The 11,806-nt window shown below is 31.4% G+C and overlaps 1 long non-coding RNA gene across 1 annotated transcript; it reads right to left on the reverse strand.

Moving 5' to 3' along the window:
- Window positions 1–934: 934 nt before the first annotated feature.
- On the reverse strand, window positions 935–3,774 carry LOC127706110 (uncharacterized). The gene is made up of 3 exons (XR_007984224.1): window positions 3,449–3,774; window positions 1,569–1,665; window positions 935–1,074 (listed from the first exon to the last, which is right to left on the reverse strand). It is a non-coding gene; the product is annotated as an uncharacterized LOC127706110 (long non-coding RNA).
- Between the last annotated feature and the right edge of the window lie 8,032 nt (window positions 3,775–11,806).

Consider the following 11,806-nt stretch of genomic DNA (forward strand, 5'->3'; position numbering starts at 1 on the left):
GCAATGTGACAGAACTCAGTGAAATATATGCCGCGAGAAAAGATATACTCTGGCTTTTACACAGTGTGCCATTGCTTGGGTAGTTAAATTTTGTTATGGCGTCAATTTACATTGATTATATGTTAACTTTTCATACAAGACCCTTCCCAGCAGGCACAACAACGTTGATTCAACATTGAATAAACGTCAGATTTCAACGTTGAATCAATGTTGAAAAGTAGTGTTGGATTGAAAATTGATATGACGTTGAAAACATAACGTTGATTCAACGTCAGCTTTCAACGTTGAAAATAGGTTGAATTTTGGTCTAAATTTGGTCAGTGTATGTTGAAAAAAAGTCGATTGCTGGTTGAATTGTGGTTAGTGTATGTTGAAATCAGGTCGAATGTTGGTTGAACTGTAGTAAGTGTACGCTGAAATCAGGTCGAATGCTGGTTGAACTGTGGTCAGTGTATGTTGAAATCAGGTCGAAAGCTGGTTGAACTGTGGTCAATGTATGCTGAAAACATGTCGAATGTTGGTTGAACTGTGGTCAGTGTATGTTGAAATCAGGTCGAAAGCTGGTTGAACTGTGGTCAGTGTATGTTGAAAATAGGTACGATTTGGGTCCAGGTAGACTGTTTTAGGGTTAATTTAAGTTGAAACTAGAAATATGGTCAACGCTCATTTCTGAATCTGATGATTATTATTCAAGACTTGACAAGAAGAACAGGAACAATTTTAACCATGTTAACCTTACCAGGCATAGATAATCGGAAACTTTATTGTAATGTCAGTTGGCATATATTTTTGTAACTTTGTTTTTCTTTATAGACAGGATCTTGGTGTGCTTATAACTATTCTGTTTATACACAAAATATGTTTGTGACATAAAACAGTAATTATATAACAAGTTGCTCACATATGCATCTTACAATTTTAAACAAACACAAACTGAACAATTAATTTTATTTAAAAGTTTAGTCCTACTACTAGACACATTCCCAGATATAACAGGGGCATATTTTAGGTATCTTGCACAGTAGTTCCATATTGTGGTCTCTGTTGCACATTAGTCACTTGTAACTACAGCTTCTGCAACAGAAAAAAAAACATATTGTGCTATTTTTATCATAACTTCGTAAATATCATTATGCAGCTCTAATAAAGAATACTACTGTTATATGTGAACAAACTAGATATCATTGAGATGGGAGCCATCTCTGTGGGCCCCGTTGTGAATAATGGTGTTGGTTAATATACATGTCAAGTATAAACTTTGAAATCATAAAGGTTCTCTAGATATAGAGAGGACACAATGTGTTACGGACGGATATAGAGAGGACACAATGTGTTACGGACAGACAGACGGACAGACAGGCGGGGACCTAATAATCTCTGTGCAATGCTATTGTTATTTCTTTAAATATCTATTGAGAGCGACCATGTGTTTTTTTTTAACTTGAGTTCAGACATGAGAAAATAAAAATATTTCTAAAAAAAAACCAAAGATTTTAGAGACAAAGTGACAAAATCTCACACAATTTGTAATATGGAAAAACAATGATATATATTATTTCAATACTCACTTCTTATTATTTCAAACTAGCCTGAATCACCGAAGACATGTTTATTCTTTATACCCGGTAATATGTAATTTCCGACACGGGTTTATTTGTAAGACATCTACAAAAAAAAATTTTAAGTGCAGCATTTCTAAATTGTCAACTCCCTCTTTAACTTGAAAATAAAAAGTTTCATATGTGTGAAACGCTTACAAAATTTTGACTTCCAAAACCTTTCATAAATTGTTTGAAAACCTTATGGTTCAATTATTTTTATTGTAGCATGACGTTAAATTTGACCTCCATAATCAAACAAGATTCTGGAATCAGTAGCGGATCCATAAATTTTCATAAGGGGGTCCACTGACTGCATAAGGGGGGCCGCTCCAGTCATGTTTCATTGATTCCTTATATAATCAACCATTTTTTCCCTCAAAAGGGGTGCCCGGCACCGTCCCCAGCTCTGCCTCTGAGAATCAAGGGCTTTAATTATAACTTATTTAATCCTAAATTATAGTTTGAAGATCTCACAATACGCTAATGGGGTTTCAATTTTATTTATCTTGACCGTCACTTATCTTGAGAAACAATAATGCACAACAGGCAACAAGATCTTGACAGTCACTTATCTTGAGAATCAATAATGCATCACAAGCACCGAGATCTTGACAGTCACTCATCTTGAGAAACAATAATGCACCACAAGCACCGAGATCTTGACAGTCACTCATCTTGAGATACAAAAATGCACCACAAGCACCAAGATCTTGACAGTCACTCATCTTGCGAAACAATAATGCACCACAAGCACCGAGATCTTGACAGTCACTCCTCTTAAGATACAAGAATGTCCCTATATATACTTTTTTTTTAGTGTTTCGGCTGATATATAAAGCTTTGGATGGTCATCTTAAGATGCTTTACTTTAATATAATTCAAAATAAATATTATTCCCGTATAATTAACTATATTAATATATTTTTACATCTAAATTCTTCATCAGTAGATGGTTTCGGCATGGTTTTGAACCTGTGTTTACATTTTTCTTCAAACTTCAATAAATTCCAGTCTTTTGTGTTACGTCTTATTTAAGTTTACGTTAACATGCATATGGATTAAGTTTTTTAGATATTGAAACTTAAGGAATATTTTCTATTTCCTTGATTTTTTTGCGCTGTAATAATTCAATACGGTCAACTGAAAGAACATCTATTTCGACGTTATCATATAAACCACTTTGAAATTAGTCAGATCATTGTGTATTAATTTGTTATGGTCACACATGTTTCTTATCTGCCGTACTGCTTCATTAATAAATCCTCGGAATACATGCTGTGAGTGACATCTATTAATTCTGACCCAGAGAAAAAAAATTGTTTGTTTTAAATGTGTTGCAAGGTCAAGAATGCCATGTATTGTAAATCTTTGACTTTTAATTATTTATCAACATATAAAACATGTAAAAGAACATATGTGAACTTCAATAATTGATTATCATTATTTGTCAGACGAATAAATTCTTCAATTTCATCTGATGTTCCATGATATATTTTGACTCCACCCGCCCAATATCTGCAATGATAGAATTCTTTGCCATTCGCTTTTGTTTTTAATTACCTAATCATTGTTCATAAACACACTCCCTCTTTTTCAAGTCTTTACATAATAAGTTGCCTCACCCAATAAATGTACAAATATATCTAAGGTCAACACTGATGTTCCCAGAGACCTAAACAATATGTGTGTATCTTATCTGCTGGAATATGACAACTACGTGTATAGTTATAAATTATTTCTGATCTGCTTAAATCACTATACTCATATAATTACAGCTACACTATTGTATACATTAAATTATCATATAACTATTATCGATTCAAACAATAAATGAAAATTATACTTACTTTGCACTGCTGAGAGCAGCTGTTAACTTGATGTGGTAATCAAATTGGCGCAAATAAATTCGAAATGTCGGCCTCATACGCATGCGCCAATCAGAAAAAGATATCCGTTTCGAGTAATTATAATATTTTATCGCAATTTAAAGATTAATTTATATATGCAACAGTAATAATTGAATTAATTCAAAAACATCAGTAAACTAATATAAATAAAAAGTCATTATTTTAGCTAAAAGGACTATACAAAGTTGGTTCAATCTCATCTTGTATGATACTTTGGTCGACACTTAAAGTCATCAACCTTAACTAAACCTTTTATCAACGTTATATTTTCAACCAGTTAAAGCATTGAAAGCATCAACTCAAATTCAATGTTGATTCAACGTTGAAAGTTCAACGTTGATATTTCTAACCACAGATCAACGTTGATTCAACAACGTGATTTAAACGTTGATAGGATTGACGTTGATACAACGTTGATTTTACGTTGATCAACGCTACAACCAAATTTCAACATATTTTCAACGTTGGTTCAACGTTGTGTGCCTGCTGGGTTGTGAAGTTATTGGAATGTAGCATGTTGCACTTTAACACCCACATATTCGGTACAATGAATTAAAAATTTTACATCATGTTTTATTACATTAATGTAACGACTTAGTAGCCTTAGTATGCGTTATATATTTCATACCAGACGTGAGCAGCCACAATTCTTCAACAAACGACTTTTTTAATTGGTAGTGAGCATATAATTGTAACTCTGCAATTAACTTGTAGGTTATTTATAAGTGATCTGGGGTCTATTTTATTTTATTTAATAATTAGTTTATCCTACATCTAATAAGATATACAGTAACCAGCTGATTTAACTGGACTATTAACATGAATAGAACAAAATTATTTTTTTCAGTTTAGAAAAAAAACTTTCCTTTTTGGTACAGCGAATTTAGAATTCCCTATATTATATCAAACATTAAGCTTAATTATAGCAAGATGAGAGTAATTTACCTTCTAATATGAAATTTTGCCGTCTTTTTTTTTTTATAAAAAGACATTATAAAGTCCTCACTCTGACTTCACTGAGACTTTGAGATAAAGAAATAATTTGATTGAATGCGGATAACCAGAAAATAAAATGAATAAAGTTTTGAATCTGACGGGAGAATAGTGAAACCTTTTTTCTTCAAAGGTATAACTAAAACAAGTTAATGTAATATGCTAGGTCATCCATGATGAATTGAAGGGGAGAACTACACCAACTTCATGTGAACCAACCATTTCTTCGACTCTTTGGTTGGTTTGTACTTTGTCTGTCGCTTAGTAAAATTTTCTTCGTCCATCGAAAATAATTTCTTTTCAAATTTGAGTTTAAATGTACCGCCCTTTCCGTGCATCTGACGTACCAAATTAGATATCTGGTATCTGAAATGATTTTTTTTTCTTCTTAAAAACAAATATTTAGATACTACAATCCACCAAAATAGAAAAAAAGTCAAAAGTTTTATACTTTTAAAAACTTCACCTACGTAATGAAAACATGCGAAGACAACGCGTTCTATATAACAAATACAAAAATAAATTGATATTAAGACATCTTATGTCATTGCAACGAAGGATCGCAGTTATTATCAATCATTTAACGTTAGAAAGTTTAAAACTTTTAAAGTTAGCCAAAATGTGTTTACCTTCTGATATTAAAATTATCCCGCTCTATACCCTAAATTCAATTCTGATATAAAACATTGTCGGTTTATATCCTGCATAGAGTGAGATACGAAAAAGTAAAACGAAAATCTGCTTAATTTTGATTGGCTTATCTGCATCACAAGACGACATTGCGGCATTTCCATTCTCTCTTCGTTATGTCATTGCTGACTTTCAAAGGTTACGACAATGAACATTTCGTTCATGGCAATGGCCATCAGTGATTTCTTCAATAATATAAAAAAACACACACACACACACATTTCACCTGACAATCTTCTTTTTGTAAATTTGTATTACATTATGAAGCTAACAAAAAGTCTAAAAAAGTCTGATGTTCAAGTTTGACACCGGAAAAAGACTGGAATGTGCAAAAGACTAGATCAATATTTCGCTAAATTTTTAATTTAACACATTGCGAGTGTTGACCATAAGAGAATTAGGTTTAAGTATTTGTGAAAATTGGATATTGCTTGATATCAACTCTCGGTATTTAATTTAAAAAGTAATAATATATATTGAAATTTAATAACGACAGTTGATATCAAGCGATATCCCATTCTCACTCGTTATGGATCCTATAAGTATCAACAAAAAGAATTATAATATCAATGAAAAACCTAAAAATATAACAAAAGCTTTATTTTTTAATTTCAGATATCAACACAACATACAATTTGAGATGGTGCTTCATACATTTTCAAATACATTATTAAATGAAGACGATTTGTTTTGGGAAATAAAACATCGCATGAGAGATAATTTTAAAAAATATAAAAAATATGAGGTTTGTTTTCATCCTTGTTGACTATTTGATGGAATATAATTTATACTTTAACTTTATCAACTTATCATTTTTTTTATCATTTTTTGATTAATCAAACTTGGTTAAACCACTCGACAAATTCGAGAACCAGATAGATGCACCAAATGCACAAACATATCCACAGACGATAGTTTGTATAAAACATCAATAATTATCTGTAGAGCGAGCGAAATCGTTGATGCGCTAATGTATCCACTGATACATTGACGTGTACCTTGTACATTATATGCAAGAGTGATTGATATGTTCAATTAAATAATTATACATATGTCTGTAGTTGCATATATGTGTTCACATGGTTATAATCAAAATAAAAAAATATAAACATATTTATATGATAGCTAATTGAATTTAAGCAAGGATGTAGACATGAACAGTCTATTCAATAGACTATGTACTATATAATTATACAACAGGTCACCTTTTCTGTGGTAGAACATTTTGGTACCTAGTCAAGTGAGAGCAAGGTAAAGAAGTAAAATCAAGCTTTTAATCGGTACTATTTTGGGGGAAATTTAACTGCTTAACATTTTCTTTACATGACAAAATCATCGGAAAACAGGTAGTAAACTTTTCCCTAAAATTACACCTATTATATGTTTGATTTTACTTATCTTCGTTGCTCTTACTTGACCGAGTTCTAGGATGTCCTAACCCAGAAAAGGTCGCCTGTCAACAAAGTTGAAGTCAGAAGTTGGTAATATGAAAACAGTATATTAATACTAGCCCTTTGTTTGCGTTTTTAAAATGGTTTGAAACAATGCCAAGGTGTTCAATTAATAGTTTGATATAAGGATGTTAACATCTGAGGAGCCAAACATTTTTAGAAATAAATTTGTTTTCTTAACCTTAATTTTGGGTTTATATGACTGTAAAAAAGTAACTTACGAAGAAAAAATCATATGGTGGTTCACTTCTTTTTTTGCTACGACCATTTGAAAGTACCGATTTCTTATGATTTTCCCATTTTTCATCATTTTTACCCATTTTTTGGCTATTATCATGAAAAATATTATAATTTCACAATTACACTTTTTTTCTACTTTCACTAAAAATGAAGTGGACCAATCTGGATAATTTAACTAAAAAAATCTATAGGTTGATGTTAATTTTACGAAGTTTCTTAAATTTGTGTTGTTTTTTTGTGTAAAATTGACTATGCTGTCGATTTTGTAAATTTGTGATTTTTTTTCTTTTTTAGAACAAAAAGCATATTATTTCAACTTCTTTGTTATAAACGACTTAAAAAACAAATATCTAAGAATTTCGAAATGGAAAAAATTGATATGGGATGTACATACCTTTGGTAAAATCATTTCATTGTACCCTCACCTATTTTCTCAAAATTTTGGCTGATTGCAATTTAAAAAATGTATTACTAAAAAAATACTTATTGTAAGTACACAATGTGTTCACAGAGATTAGTTTGTTTATGATATGTTTTATATTCATTCATATTTCCACTTGTATCACATGTTTTGGAAATAATTCCCAAACGAGATTTCAACGAGACTGAAACCTCAAAAGAATACATCCTTAACAAAACATGTGTGTTGAACCAGATATTCGTTGATAAAAACTACTAAAAATTCATTACTATTCGTGGAATACTACTTTTATTATTATTTCGTGGGTATAGTCGAACCACGACCAAAAATATTAAACGAATACTAAATTCTCTGAAGACTTTGATGCAGATTTTGACAAAAATAGAAAATGGAAATATCCGCAAAATAAAAAATAAAAGGTTCTGCAATCCACGAAAATTGAAAACCACGAAAATGATAAAATATATTTACTTATACGTAAAACAAATAATGAACCTTTATGAACTCGTAAAACTAATTATTTGTCCGAAAAGAAATATCAATACATGTACCCGTAAATGCATATCTTTGTCCACATAAGTAAACATCAACAATATAAATTTACCCGAAGACATATATAAATTTGTTGTATTCTGATTGTTTAGAAAATTCTGTTAATATAGTATAATTCTTTGAGTGCGTCGCTAAGAAAGTTTTAACCCCATATTCCTAAAATCCGGTATCGTTTACCACTTTAGACGTTTGCTAACACGTCAATACAAATAAAAAAATAGTTATCCATGTTTTGGCAAACGTTCAACTGTTCATTAGTTATTGAGAAGTTTAAAACAAACAAATTATTGTCCGATCTTAAAAACATAAATACAAATACCCGTAATAAACATATTTTTGTCCACGTGACAACACTAAAATTGATGACATACATGTAGATATATCCGACAACTTATCAATTACATGCATTTTAACATGTCTACCTTTTAAGACAGGGACAATTTGGTATATAGTATTTACCCTTTGTGTGCTACTGCAAACTTGTTTCTAAACCATGTTTTCATGTCACAAAATTCGAAGACCAATTGATTTGTTGATAAGAACACATTTGAAAATATTTTGCTCTAAGCTGTAACAGGAGTGATTGAGGTTTTTCCAGCTTCGTGTTTCTTTTTTAAAAACCTAACTTAACCAGTTACAAGCTCGATTAAAAAAAAATTAGTCGCAGTCTCAGTACGTGAAAACCTGGACTGAAATTGTAATGCTATTTTTTAAAGCAAATAAATGTTTCAATTTACATTCTATTGATCTAGAAACAGAACACCAAAAGTTAACCAATTATCATTCATCTCATTCATTCGTATATTAAATGAAGATAACACTCTATAAATTGGGTGCGTCCGAAACGTTTTACTGTATAAACTCCATAATATTCAGAAATATCAAACCCATGGTTGTGTCATTGTAGCATACTTGCATTGAGTGCGGGATGTCGTGGGTTCAATGCCCAGTCGGGTCACACCAAAAACTTGAAAATAGGTATTTGCTTCCTCTACGCTTGCCAAGCGGCAGTTAGGTTAAAAGGACAAAAACTGATCGGCAAGGGATCTGAATAATTTGTCCGGTTACAGTGACATGTCTTCAATTGCTTTGTTACCCTGTGACCTAGCCCGATAAAAATCCTATTCAGCGTGTAGGTCTAGTACAAAATAACGTTTATATTCATATTAACATTTTATCATCCTGAATATGAATTTAATTTGCCACTAAACGTTACACAGTCATAAATATTTATAATCCAACAACTTAAACACTCTATAGGATGTAAAAAAAACCAATATGTAAGAAACTATGGACAAACCACATTGTAAAAAACAGAATATCGCTGATTATGTCTAAATGTCATTTTATGAAATGAAAATAGAAACCTGTATGTGAATAATGTGCTTTAGGTTTCATTTATAATGTTTGCCGGGTTGGAACACGGAAACACAATACTTGACAGTACTCTTTATACGTACTTAACCAGTCATAAACTATTCAAAGGCTGTTACAATCGAAGAGTTTTAAAGCTCTAAATGTCTATAAATGAAAAAAATAAATATCTGTATGTACAGGTCATCGACTTTCAATGAAAAGAGTTTTGACGGCTTTGAAAATTTGCAAAAAGAATAAGAGCTACAAAGAGGATTAACATGTATTTTTTTTTAAATTCAGCAGTCTTTATTATTTCTTTTAGTTGACGTTTGAAGAACCATGTAATAGTATTCCCAGTGATCTTAGATAATGGTTTCCAGTAGAGTAGTGTCTGTACTTTACGAACGAAAAGACGGGAAATCCAGAACTGATACTCCAAACTCAATATACTAACTTCACCTGCGTATGGGATATATATTTCCCAACTAATTCGGTATTCAAGAGCTTGCAGCTGCTACTGAGACTTTGCAAAACGTCACCAGTGTCTGAGTAGAAGATTGATGAACCAGGGGTTTGTCAAAGAACGTCTCGTCCTTGTTTCTAAAAAAAGTTCGTCGGAAGGTACCAAGACCTTGTTGATAAATATGCCGTATCTACTTCACAAATAATACACGATGGTCTCGAAGTATAGATTCTGTGACTGACGTTGTTTATCATCTTAATAACGTGTTATAGTATTCTTTTTTTTTTTCTTTATGTATATAACTTTTACTGTTTAGTCGGTTTTTGGTTATATCCATTTGACGTGGCTCTGTACTTATACATCCCGTCATTGTGTTATTGGGTAATGGTAAAAAAAATGTATTCTTCGCTTTAATTTTTGTTAATGTACTTTGTCTATATGCACTTTTGTGTTTCTTTGTGACATATGAAGTGGCTGTGTACTTATACATCCCGTCATTGTGTTATTGTGCTATGGTCAATTTTTGTATGCTTGTCGTTCAATTTTGCTAACGTGCTTTGCCTATATGCCTTTTTGTGTTTCTTTGTTTCATATTTGTTTGTTTTTATAGTGATTAAGATTGTAATATAAGTTAAACTACTGTACCCCTATTTGTGACATTTTTACCTATTATGTCTGTTTGTTTTGTTCACACATCGTTGTCAATATAATGGAATTGTATACGAATGTCATACAAGTGAGAGGTTAAGCTAGCTATATATAAAACCAGGTTTAATCCACCATTTTCTACATAAAAAAATGCCTGTACCAAGTCAGAAATATGAGAATTGTTATCCATTCGTTTAATGTGTTTGAGCTTTTAGATTTTGCCATTTAACTACGGACATTCCGTTTTGAATATTCCTCGGAGTTCGGTGTTTTTGTTATTTTACTTTTGTCTCCTTAGTTGAATAGAAACCGACAAGGCCATCATGGCCATTGCAAAAAAAACGACGAAAAGAGAATCAGGTGTCTACAAAACAGTGCACAAAACAATAAAAATAGAGAAACACGAACACTTAAAAAAAAATTAGATTGACCAAAGGTGAACCGGGAGGTTTATAAAATCTTGCTCTACATGTTGTTCATGTTGCTCGTCAAATTACATCGTAACTGGTATTGATTCATCCTCCGTTTTATTATATCATATCGTGTATAATGAAAATGTTTTCCTATAGTTCCAAGTTGACTGTTTTCATTCTTTTGTTGACATTTCTAAGTTCCATGTTATCATTTCAAGCTCCAAGTTCATTTTCCTTAGTTTTAAGTAGACAGTTTCCGGTTTCATGTTGAAATTTGGAAGTGGGAATTGTAATATTGGAACTGCAAAATGTAAACTTTCAAGTGAATATCGATCATTTCTAAATAAAATTTCTTAGTTCAATGTTAACAATTCCTATCTCAATGCTAGATCTGAGAAATTTCAATATGGAATTATCAATATCTTATATAAAATCTCTCTATAAATTCTGCTCCATTACCATTAGTGTCTATTTGAATTCACTCTGGCTGCTGAAATATCAATCTACAAGACACATCAAATGTGGTGTCGATCAATAAGTTGGAATTTAGAAGTCTACTGTTCAAAGTCTAAATGTTTATCAGTGTCAGTGCAAGATTATTGGCCCTCTTCAAATTTCAAAATTCAAATTTCAAGAACAAACAAACTGAAAGCAGGATAACATGTAAAAGATTATAAACCTCAGAAAACCCTACTAGAAATGATTACTCAAGCGAGTAGCAATCGGTTATTAAACACAAACATATTCAGTGATCTTTTTACATGTATTATTCAAAAATCTTACAACGGAATAAACTATGCAAGAAATGAAAAATGTACCTTTTTCTTCATCATATTTAAAAAAAAAAACGAAAGATTTACATGCACTTGTTCGAAGATCTGTCGCTTAAGAACTGGATTTTTTGTAATATCATTTAATATTACAATTAGGAGTGATATGATTACCAATGAGACAAATATCAACCAGGGATCAAATGACGAATATAAAAGCAATTATCGGTGACCCTACGACCTTCCAAAAAGAGAAAAACTCATACCGTAAAGTCAGCTATAAAAAGCCCCTTTTATGAAA

Source organism: Mytilus californianus, unplaced genomic scaffold, assembly GCF_021869535.1.
Source record: "Mytilus californianus isolate M0D057914Y unplaced genomic scaffold, xbMytCali1.0.p SCAF_6, whole genome shotgun sequence".
Classification (NCBI taxonomy): domain Eukaryota; kingdom Metazoa; phylum Mollusca; class Bivalvia; order Mytilida; family Mytilidae; genus Mytilus; species Mytilus californianus.